Source organism: Cavia porcellus, unplaced genomic scaffold, assembly GCF_034190915.1.
Source record: "Cavia porcellus strain 051 isolate PalLab524CR breed Dunkin Hartley unplaced genomic scaffold, mCavPor4.1 scaffold_9, whole genome shotgun sequence".
In the NCBI taxonomy this organism is placed as follows: Eukaryota; Metazoa; Chordata; class Mammalia; order Rodentia; family Caviidae; genus Cavia; species Cavia porcellus.
The window spans coordinates 21,580,700-21,592,006 of NW_026947492.1; positions in this window are offsets into that span (position 1 = coordinate 21,580,700).

Below are 11,307 nucleotides of genomic sequence, written 5' to 3' on the forward strand. Positions count from 1 at the left end.
AGGAGATTACAAATATAGGAGAAGAGAGCAGAGATGCAATTGAATAAAGTAACATGAAAAAAGTATTAGAAAAGTCAATAAAGAAGACTGAGGAAGAATTCCCACATTAAAGGGGAAAAAAGTCACAATTACAAAAAAATTCTTCACTTTGCTTAAATTTAATATAAGACCTTACTTAAATCTTTCTCAACTTGTTTCTATTTTAATGAGAACAATTTACAGGTTTATCTGGAATAATATCAACAAAACTTAAAAAAATCAAAGTGCATTAACTTCAGCTTACCATGTAACTTAGGGTGCATAAGATCAACACTGGTCTTTAAAGATTTTTAAAGATGAAGTAGCTGATATTGTGGGAGTTGTACATCCAGCCCTACTCTGCTTGGCGGATGAAGAGTGTGGGCAAACATGGGCACATATCTAAGGAAATTTCATAAATATTTATTCCCTTAAAATCAGAAAGATTCATTTAATATAAGATTTTATGTAGAGATAACTGATGAGAGGGGAGTCCTGAAGATGGCGGATAGATAACAGCAAGCAGCAGAGGCTCTCGGAGATAGTCAACTTAGATTCCAAAAACAATACAGTGTGGGGAGTCCCAAACAGAGGAAGATAGACCCTCCTGGTCCAGGAACAAATTGAGCTGAGAAAAACCAAATAAAAATACAGTCCTGGTGATACGATTGGAATAGCTACAGTCTCAGCACTGCTGCTTGAACTGCCTGCTTGGATTCACTGTTGCTGTGCTTGAACTGGTGCAGGTGGGATAGCCTACCAGGTTCAACTCACTGGAGAGGTGTTCACACCAAGGACAGGAGCTGGCAAACTGAATTGAGAGCAGAGCTGGCGGGGAACCCCTCATTGACCTGTGGTGAGTGAGCAGAATAAAATCTGTTCCATAGAGAAGGGGGAGCTCCAACAGATGACATTCTGGGACGGGGCAGACTGGCCAGAACAAGGAGCAGTGGGGACTTCAGCTGGCTATTCCCTTTTCAAGCAGGATTGGTGGGGTGAACTCGACCTGGGTAATGCCGCGGACTAAGGCCCAGTAGGCTAGTCCAAATCAAATCCCTATGCCTGGCAGTTCACCTTAATGCAGTGAAGCCTTCAGCAGGTTGACTGACCTAGAGGGGTGGGTCCATCATAGCCTGCCTGGTCTGTGTCTCCTTAATACACTGCAATGGGCAGGAACACCTAGGCGCCACGATTCAAAGAAACTGTAACAACAAACAAAGAAACGAGGCCTCCTATATACACTTGTATGGAAGGAACAAAAAGTATGGGAAGAGGGAGCAACAAGAAAGGGTCCTGAGAACACTGATCCAGGAAAGGTAAATGCAAAGGAGAATGAGGACAGCAAACATGCAGTATTAGACAAGGCACCAATAGACATAAAAGGGTATCTTTGGACCTCATAGATAAGTTAAAAAGTGAAATATTTAACCAAGCAAAGTAAGATATAAGTAGAACAGTTAAAAAAATGCTAAGCACCTCCCAAGAAAAAACAGATGGAAGAATGGAAGAACAACAAAAAAAAGCGGGGGAGAATTGTTTGATGGAGAAAATAGAGAAAACATAGAATACATGAAGCAGGTTCAAAGAGATTACCAGGAAATTAAAAACTCCACTGAAAGCTGGAAAAACTGCTTGACAGTAACTAAGGATAGATTATCTGAACTGGAGGACAGGTTTGCAATGTGGGAACATGAAAGGAAAAACTTCTTAAGAATAACAAAGAAACAAGCAGTAACAATACAAAGGCTACAAGATGACAAGAGGATCTATAACTTAAGAATAAAGAATGTGAATGAAGAAGCAGGGGTACAAACAAAAGAACTGCAAAGGCTATTTGCAGAAATAATTAAGGAAAACTTTCCAAACCTAGGAAAAGGAAAAGATACTCAGATATACGAGGCATACAGAACTCCAGCCACCTACAACCAAAACAGAACTACACCCAGGCATACAATAAGACTGCAGAAATCCAATATAAGAACAGAATATTAAAAGCCATCGGAGACAAGAAACAGATCACTTACAAGGGAACACTCATCAAAATTATGTCAGACTTCTTGGCACAAACCATCAAACTGAGAAGAGTGTGGGGCAAAATAATCCAAGCCTTGAAAGAAAATAACCTCCAGCCAAGGTTGATCTACCCTGCACAACTGTCCCTAGAAATTAATGGAGAAACAAGGTGCTTCCAAGATAAAGAGGAACTGGAGGAATTTGCAACCACCAATCCAACTCTACATAGAATACTCCAAGACATTCTAAAGAGAGAGAAAAGCACCAAGATTTCAAGAACAGTGGCAGAGAGGCCCCAATGAATGGAACAAAAAGCAAAATGAAGAAGACAAACAGACAACTAATGACAGAAAAAGAGCACAACAGAAACGAGGCAGAGAAGGTTGGATATAATTTCTAACATAGATGGCCTAGATACACTAACTTAAGGGAAAAAAGAGAGAATCACAGGCAGAGTGGATCAAGAGGTAGGGTCCACCGAGATGCTCTTTATAGGGAATATAATTAACCTGAAGAATATGAACCAAAATCAAATATGAGAAAACAGAACTCGATGTGATAGGGAACCAGAGAGTAATAGGGGCAAATAGACGAGTACTTATGGATAGGCTGAAAAGACAGGCTTCAATAAGAAGAAATACAACTAGAGATCAAGTCCAGGAGTGAGGTAGTTCAGAAACACTTGGGTAAATAGCAGGTTGCCCCCTAATATAAAATGAAGAGTGCTGGGGAGACCCAAAAATACAAGTGCATCCTGGGGGAGTTAAAGGGGAGGAAGAATCTTTAAAAAAGACAGCAGAAGATATTGCTAATAGTGTATCAGGAATTAAAGCCCATATTACTCACACCACTCTGCTTGGATGGAACTTGCTCCATCCCAGGTTGTATATAAACACTGGATCTGAGGGCACAGAGAGCTGTCCCTAAGATATCAAAATATAGCACAGTGGTCATCTTTAATTTCCTATTAACTTAATCCATCCTTGTATGACTTATACTGTTGTATCTTGACTGATCTTAGTTAAATCTGATTTGTTTGATTGCTGTTTACTATTGACAGATTTTACTCAAAACTGATCAGTTGATGGTATCAAGTCAGAGAGTGTAGACAACTATACTGAAAATGACAATACTTCACACAATACCCATTCTGATTTGACTACTACCTGTTTTTATAGCTCTCCACTATCAACAGAGTTGTATTTCTATTAATTTTGCAATGAACCAATATATTCAATTATACTTTATCTGATAATATAGCCAATTCTGTTATCATAACAAGAGTTAGCACAGTAACCATTATAGAACTCCTTGTACAGCAGTTTTACATGTTTTTTTAGTTTTATGTGTCTATAGAAATATGTTTTGTTCTGTCCTGTTGTGTTCTGTTTCTCCGTCTAATATAGAAAGGTTAGAAATACATGTTAAGTAAGACTCATGCTTGCGTAAAACCTGTAAACAGTTTATGAGAACTGATCTTATGACAGATGATGAAGTGAACAAATACTTTGAAGGAAAAAAAAGGAGCACTGCAGTACCCAGTGCTGATTCTGGAGTGTCATGATGTGAAATCCAGTAATACTATTAAGCTTTGTTTAGAATGATTTTAATCTGCTATGTTTTGTTTGGTCTCAACATAAATGAAGGTATGGATAAATGCACACAAGTCTAAGTGTATGGGATTGATAGCCATATTACTTAGTTTTTGTTGGATAGCTGAACAGAACTGTTTGCAGTCTCGCTGGTTGAATTCCCATTTATATGCTCCACTTTTGTATCTTGAACAATTATTTGTGGGGGGACAATATGTAAACATTAACTAGTGATTTATTACTGTTTATTTTTTTTCTTTGAAAGTACCATTTCTGCCCATTTTCTGTTTTGTTTTGTCTTTCTTTAAATAAAAAAAAAGAAATAACTGATGAATGTGTAATAACAAAAGTAAGCATAAAATAAACTTTACATTGGAATAAGAGAATTATATGGTAGCTGGAATGACAAATTCAATCACTGCATCAGGATTTAATTCACACATGGTGCCCATTCCACTTGGAGATGTCTCAGGGATCTGAAGTTATTTGTCACAGATAGTGAAGGGATTTGTCATTAAATGTTATTTGATAAGGTTTCAAGCACTGACTCAAGAAAGCATAAAGAAAGTGCACAATCAAAATGATTTTATCACAAAAGCCAGATCTTTTGTTATGCAAAAATGCCAAAAACTAAAGAGACAAGTATCTCTGAGGTAAAAATTTTTCACAACCTTTGAAAGACAAAAAGAAATTTCTTTAATTTGTGTGAAGATCATATTTTCAGAAGGCAAAAAATGTTAACAACAACAAAAAAAGGGCAAAGTGCATAGACAGGGCATTCATAAGAAAAAATAAATTGTTGAATAGGATTTCTAATCTCTGAGAGGTTAAAAAGGAGAAAGGAGAAGAAGAAAATACTATACTATACTTTAAATTTGTATAATAGACATAATTAACAGTATTCCCTTCAAATACTATTTTTGAATAATAACATGTAGATTTATATTCTCTCAAACATTTAAATGTTTGTAAATTAAGTCTAAGACTGAAATTCTTCTGGGTTTAATAAAACATTGTACAAAATGAAAACACGATAATATGATGACAAAACTTCAATGAACAATAGATTGTTCATTGGAAGACACAGATTGATGTTTTTATCTTGTTTCTAGTCTGGTCCCTGATTACATTCCTAATTCTGTTTTTCAATTTTGATTTATCTCTGGGATTTTTCCTCTACTCCCCTAACCTAAAAGATAGGTTGAGCATCTCAGAGCAGCTGAAGGTTGGTAAATGAAGATCTGAAGACTACAAGTCAAGGAAACAAAATACGCATGTGCCTTCCAGGGTGTGTCTACATTTACCGAGGTAAGCTCAAATATCTTCTGCTTTCTTTTTATTGGTTTTGAAAAACTTTACAATTTATGCAGGGCTAAACATAGCCTTATGAAGGAAAAGATAGCCAAACTTGCCATATATATATTTGACATTTTACTGATTAAAACAATGCCTTATAGCTGGGTAATGAATAAACAGAAGAGATGTCTCAAAAAGAAAGCCTGGAAATATATTCATATATACAAGAAAATTGATAGACAAAGATTTAACACTATTAATCAGTGGGGAGTTTAATGTAAGTAGTTTTGGGCAAAATTATGATATATCTGAAATAATTTCAAACAATTTAAAGACATAGGTATCAGAAGGAAGCCATAACACATGAAAGGGAAATTTAATTCAATAATTTTCAGTCCCTGAAGTAGGGGAGGATTTCTTAGGGTGCAGAAAGAACATCTCTTAATAAAATATAGAATAATGTGCATCACATATGAAAGTTTAAAGCATCTCTACAGGAAGGACACCTTAAACAAACAAATAAGAAAACCGAATCTGTCTAGAACACATTTGAAATGCATATAATCAATAAAGAATTCATGTTAAGAATGTATAATGCACAAATCACAAAAAGAAAGCAAAATAAAAGTCAAAGCATGCATACAAACAGATCTTGAATAACCAATAAAAGTGTGGAACACTAGTTGAAAATTACAAAAAATTCTTCTCTTCTTCTCATTAAGATACATGAAGCCATTATATATATATATATATATATATATATATATATATATGAATAAGGTTAATTTATTATTACAATTAAGTCACTTTAATTAATAAAACTACCAATTTATTATATGCTTTACAGAATTAGAAATAACATTGAGAAAAAGTCAAGTAAGACATATTAGTCACACAAATGTAAAAAAAGCTTCACATTTTAATATCTTTTGGCCTTCAAAATGGAAAAAATGCATCTACTGCTGGAGAGTTTGCAGTGATTGAAATATTCACACGTCTTTCAAATGTTATTTATAAAATGTTCTGCAAAGAGTGTATTGCCAAGAATGTGGCAATATTCTAGATTTCACATTTGCAAACTCAGAAATTGCATTTCTATTAATCTATCCAAAATATAAAACTAAGAAATCTGTTGAGAAATCTCACACAATAGTATAAGGACAAAAATAAATAGGAAAACAAATGGCAAAAATAAAAAATAAAATATTCCATTCACAAAATTGACTAATATTACCTATCAAAACATTTAACTTAGAATCTGTACAAAATATATTTTCTCCAACTTTTCCCAGTAAGCATAGGATAGGTTACATTTGAAATTAAAAACACAAACATCTTGCTTATATTCAGGAAACTCAGATTTTGATCTTGTCAGTATATCATTGACTGTCTTACTGTCTATCTCTGCTTTTATCAGTGAAAATAAAATAATATATACTTTTTTCTTCATATTTTTTAAACACAATTTAAACTAAATTTCTCTTTCCTCTAAGTCTTGAGATCTTCTTGATACATGTCAAAATAAAATTGAAATTGAATGTTTTTTATGTGATTAAAATAGTCATGAAGAAAAACAAATAATTCCTTAACAATATATTCACTTTAGTATTATGTTGGCCTTAACAAACTCTTGGGAGATAAATAGAATGTGAAATAATTTTATGTAAATAATCATGCTCTATGTAAAATGTAAAGGAATCCAGCATGGGGAGAATTGGACAGACTTATGGTCATTGAATGGGTGAAGTCTGTGTTCCTTGATTGGGAAGAGAGTCATGAGCAGTCTTCTGCCAACTCATTCACTCACTCACTCATTCATTCATTCATTCATTCATTCATTCACTTATTGTCCAAAAGCCATGATATATGTTCAACATCTCTGAAACTTGAACATCCATAAGTAGAGTTAATCCTCTAACTTCTTAAACCTAAAACTCAAGGTCATGCACCATGGAGATCTGCAAATATTAAGAAACTCAGATTGTGGTGGGCAATGGGCAGGTTTGAGGGTAGACAGAAACACTGTGCCTTCATTGTTAAATTCAGAACATTTTTAAGTAGTGTTATGGATTAAGAACTGGTGGTCAACTTGACGCCAGTTGGATTACATCAGCATGGCATTGAGCAAAGATGCTCCACCTGAGGAAAGTTGCCAGCATAAATAGGTGGAGAAGAAGGGAGGTGTTGAGGAGTCAAGGCATTATTGCATTATTGCACTGAGGCATTGTGGGTTCTCCTACATGTTGCTGTTTGAGCTTTTGGTTCTCCTGGAGAAAATTTGGTCCTCACATGGAGTATTGCTTCCTGGGTACGGAGGGGAAGACGTGTTCCACTTGGTCTCCAGGATGAACTTGTCACTCTGTCTTCCTGGCATGTACTCAACTGTGCTTGTCATTGTAGGAGCTCGGGGCCTCCGTGTCACTGAGGATGGCTGTGGTGCTTTTCAGGACAGCCCTGGTCTTTGTTGTGAGTGTGACTTCTCGGCTGCAGCATAGAACCCTCATCCCACCAGCACAGCTCCTTCACCCTGCTGGAATAGACTTTCTGGCTTCCACTACTAACCTTTGGGCCTTCCCAGCACGAATCTGTAAAAGAGATGGGTGTGAGTCCTTCTTGTGGTCTCTGGACCTCCAGTTGGACTCGTGGGAAGCATTGTCATGAGCTCTGAGTTTTCATCTGGACTCATGTGGGACATTGCTATGGGATTTAAGCCCTTGGCTAAACATTCTATGTTTTTGGTGCTGTGGATAGATTTCCTGCATTTTCTTGTGTTAACTCCCAGTGACCATTATAAAAACAATATTATAAACTCCATGTCCTGATTTTAATTGTTCTCTGTGCACAACCCCTGACTACAACAAGTAGCGAATGATAAAGGAAAAGATTATAATGATGACTTACAACAACAAAAATATCTGTAGTTCAGTTTCTACATGGATTAGAGACAGTGGTCAAATGGTAACTACATGATTTGAATTTTTGAAATGTGTGTAAAGGACAGTTCATGATCAGGGCACATAACTATTAGATCTTATTTTCTGGAATAAATCAGAATTAAATATTTTTTGCTTTGTATTTGGTGTGTGTATGTGTGTGTGTGTGTGTGTGTGTGTGTGTGTGTGTGCACGTGTGCACTTGCTTCATGCTTTGTCAACTATGTCTCTTCCTATTCTACTTCTGCCATTTTTCTACTATGGTTTAGCACTTAAATTTGTGAAGGCTGATGGTGGCGAAACACAGAATATACATCTTAAATATACCCAGTAGAGGTTTGAAGAAGACTAAAATTATTGTATGTGGGCCTTTAGGGAAACTGTCAAACAACATCACCTTGACAGAAATAAAAACACTCTATCCAGGCTACCACCTTTAGGGCAATGCCAAGCCAATCATTGGACTGATTTAGTAATCACACACTTTTAATACCAGAAGCATACATTCTAGATTCTCGCACCTCGGAAAAAGCCCTACCTCTGACCACACGAGGCTTTGGGGAACATCTAGACATAGACAACAACAGACGACCTGAACTGTATGTATGTCGTTTTCATCACATAACCAGTGCAGTGATTGGTTTGGCATTGCCCTAAAGCTGGTAGCCCGGGTAGAGTATAACAGGGGCAGAAAGAGGCTGCTGAGATTCCTCGCTTGCTTACTGCACTCTGCCCTCTGTGAACTGTTTCACCTGTGTGATGTCCCTTTTCCAGGCCACCCTGCCTTGGAACCAGCCAATCACGGACTAAGACTCCTACTTTCCTTCTTTAATTCTGGGTGTTTTTTGTCTCAACCATGAAAAAATTAACTAAAACATCAACCAAGACATTTTGTGTGAACTCGTGCCACTATACATGTAATGACTGCTACAGGAATTGTAAAACATTTTATGTCAGTTACAATTCCAGATAAAGCACACATTGTCCTTTCCTTTCTCTTCATTTTTCTTTTATTTCTTCTCCTGATAAATAATGAAGGTCTTCATACTCTACTTCTGAAAGTAACAGGAAACTAGAAAAGGTATGTGTGAGTCTTTCAAGGTGAGAAGGGGCTAAATGATTTCCTGAAGGCCACTTATGTAAACATGCATGGATTCAGATGTAATGACTGTAGATCCTAAACACTAATTAATTCATAATACATTATTGACAATGTATAACAAGTAAGCTGCCATCACAGTAACTTGGAGGTTACAGAAATATGGAAGATTTTGGTTCTTATCCTTACAAGATAGAGAAACTAAATAATATGTAATTATGATGTATGTAGGCATCATTCTACATAACAATTAGGTAAAATTATAAATGATAGAACTAAATATTCCTAGTTAACGTTAGTCTGACACAAACTGATATACATTTTACAGCTCAGAATGCAGTGCTTTCTTAATATAAACCAGATTCAAATTCACTTTTCCTCAAATGCTATTTACTTATGGAGAAGCTTTCATTGTTTTCACAACTATGCACACACTGACTCATTGATAGAAATCAAACATTCTGGATTGGAAAATCTAACAATCACAAGCCCATAGTGTTGACCTCTCCTGCAGCCAGACCTTTAGAAAAGAACTCCCTGAATGTCTTTGTGCACTCCCGTTTAACTGGAGCAATCTTGGAGACACATGCAACTTTCTGTTCCTTCCTTAGGCATTGAAATCACAAAAGTGACTACATCATTTTTTTCTTACTTTTTAAAATTTTATTTAAAAGGAAAAAGAGATAAAACAAAACAAAACAAAGTGGTATAAGGGTACAAGTAATACAGACTACAAAAAAAAAAAAAACAGTAAGAAATCACCAGTTAATAGATTACACATTATCATCTTAGAGATAGTTGCTCAAGTCACAGTATCAAAGCATACAAAGTGGGCATTCAAACAGTGAGACTGCAAACAGTTATGTTCAATGATCCAACCAAAAACATTAATGTGGTCATCTATTTAACACCCCTAAACACACTTGCAGTTGTATCCTTTAGAGCACTTTTTTCCTTCTCTTTTTTACAACAAAATTTACACATTTTGGGTTTTATTACTTTTTAGTTCTTATTACCTTTTTTGGAAGAGAATAAAGTCAAATATGGCAAAACAAAGCTGTCAGTCAAAACCAAGGATAGACAGTACATGATGTAAAAACAGAGTACAAGGTTATCAACAATGGTTACCATAATGCCTCTTGTTTCCTTAAAAAAGAATTGTGTTTCTCATTAGGTATTATAAAGTTGAACTAAACAGTAGAGAATAAGACCAATAAAACCGAAACATTGTAAACATTACAGGACTTCCAAAGCAGATAATAGTCAAACCAGAATAGGCATCTTAGTGAATCTTATTGCCTTCTAAGTAGTTGCCTATATCCTCAAACTTGATACTATCATACAGAATGGAACAGAGTCTAATCAGTCAAAACAAGATAGTGAGAGTATTATAGGACTTCAAATCGTTAATAGTAAATCAAAAAAGTTACTATAATATATCCTGCTAATTTTTAAAAAAAATTTTCCCCTTAATTAAAAAATCATAAAAAATAACTAAATAATTTTTTAATGAATAAGGGAGAGATTGAGATAAAAGAGGACATAACAACCTAACAATACAGGTCAAAGCATGACTGTTTTAGCAACCTAGTGCTTCACCACCAAATAACCCGACTTCATCTTTTTTTTTAAAGTGACAGTATAATCTCTCTTTATAGAGTGAACAAAAAGAGGAATGGAATCAGAAGCAGAAAAAATTAGAATGACTTTTACATGATTATAAATTTTATGTCAGATTAATCATGAGACTAAGATACGGTCATGGGACGAAATCAGGGGCAAAATTTGGAACTGGCACAAGCCAGGATTTCTCAAAATTTAGTGTGTGTGATAATTCATTAATATCTTACTAAAACTCAGGTTCCTGAGTTCCTCCTCAGAAATTTGCCTTGTGAAGTAGTCCTCTTCATACCAATGTAGGTAACATTGTCTTTGCAGGATACTGTTTAAAGGATGAAAGGCTGATTCTCATCTGTCATATGATGAATGTCTTGGTTGGTAGTTTCAGCTACCATATTAGAAAGAAAAGTGGATAATACCTCAACCTATTACTTTACCCTAGTAGCTCTTGAGAACAGTTAGTCTGTAGTGGTTACGTCCAATTCAGTTGGTCTTCTGTAAGTTGACATGGGGACACTGGAGGAGTGGGCACAGGTCATATTTATAATTTCCTTTACCCTCATTCTCACTTTGGACAAAATGGTTTTAAAAGTTTGTGTACCAAATGTATTTGCATAGGCAAAATGTTAGTTTGTAATTTTGAAATCAATTCCCTCCAATTTTCCATAGCTTGCTGATGCGCAGAGTTCCGTTATAAAGAACTAGTTTTTAATTTTGTTTTCGATTTCTATAATCA